A 1,169-nucleotide genomic window follows, 5' to 3' on the forward strand; every position below is an offset into this window, starting at 1 on the left:
TAATCTGAGGTGCGGGAGAAGGAAAGAGTACATGCCTTGTTAGATGGACAATAATTTTTATTGGATCACTGGTTCAGTACAGTATTTAAATGCCTAAAGCATTTAGCCATGGTTTGGGGTGGGGGGTCTTCATCCACTAGTGGATTGATAATGGCTGATGATGATTTTGAAAAATGTAAGCTAAAGATGAATTGTCCTGATGGGAAAAACAATTAAGACCCAGACTCTCAAATGTAATTTAATTTCAATGGATAAGTTATTGGGGTCATTTCTTGCCATTGCAAGTACCGTAGATGAATTGCTGTTCGTGGTGACATTGACGAGTAGAATGGCAGCAATCCAGCATTCTTTACATTATAGCTCTTTTAATTCCAGTAATTATTGTCCAGGTCATCTGTATGGGATGGGAGCCAGTATGCACAAACCTGGCTGACATAGTGGAAATATTTTTAGAGTAATGTTCTGGAAACTGGCTCCCAACTGATAATCCCCCTGCAGAACAAACAACAGGTGAACACTCACAAAGTCACATGGAGCTCTCGATGAAACAATTCAGGATGAATTACATCTGCAAGTGAGAATCAAGCCATATCGTGAACCAAGGTTATTGACATAGATGGAGAACAGCAAGGGACCAATGGCAAAAATATCCTCGAGGAACCCCCTTTAGTAACACGAGTGAAAGGGGAGATGTTGCCGCTGTGTCACGATGTCTGTGTTCTATTAATACGATTTGAACCTTGGAATGTTGTGAGGAGAGAGATATTTAAGAGTTATAGTGTGATCCACAGTTGACTGCTTGGGAAAGGTCCAGGAAAACGGTCCCACAAAGCATATTTTTAATTCAAGAGCTGAGTTGAAGTAATCGATTGGTGTTAGTAATGGCAGCATCATGACCTAAACCACGATTGGTTGTAGTTCAAAATGTTATCGGCATCGATGAAGGAGAGTCGTTGATTTTTACCAACTTTTTTTGTACTCTACAGTATTCTTGAAAGAAGAAGGGGGTTTTGGAGGATATAGGTCTGAGGTCAGTGGGATCGTAGGTGAACTAATTATCATGACAAATAAAATATAACTATTTCTATTGGCTGCGTTTCGTCACCCAACACGCGGCGACGACGACGGAGCGTGACCTTTGGCCAGACAATGACCTTCGGACACCGACC

This window comes from Lethenteron reissneri, chromosome 21, assembly GCF_015708825.2.
Source record: "Lethenteron reissneri isolate LAM-NWPU_2019-01 chromosome 21, ASM1570882v1, whole genome shotgun sequence".
NCBI lineage: Eukaryota > Metazoa > Chordata > Hyperoartia > Petromyzontiformes > Petromyzontidae > Lethenteron > Lethenteron reissneri.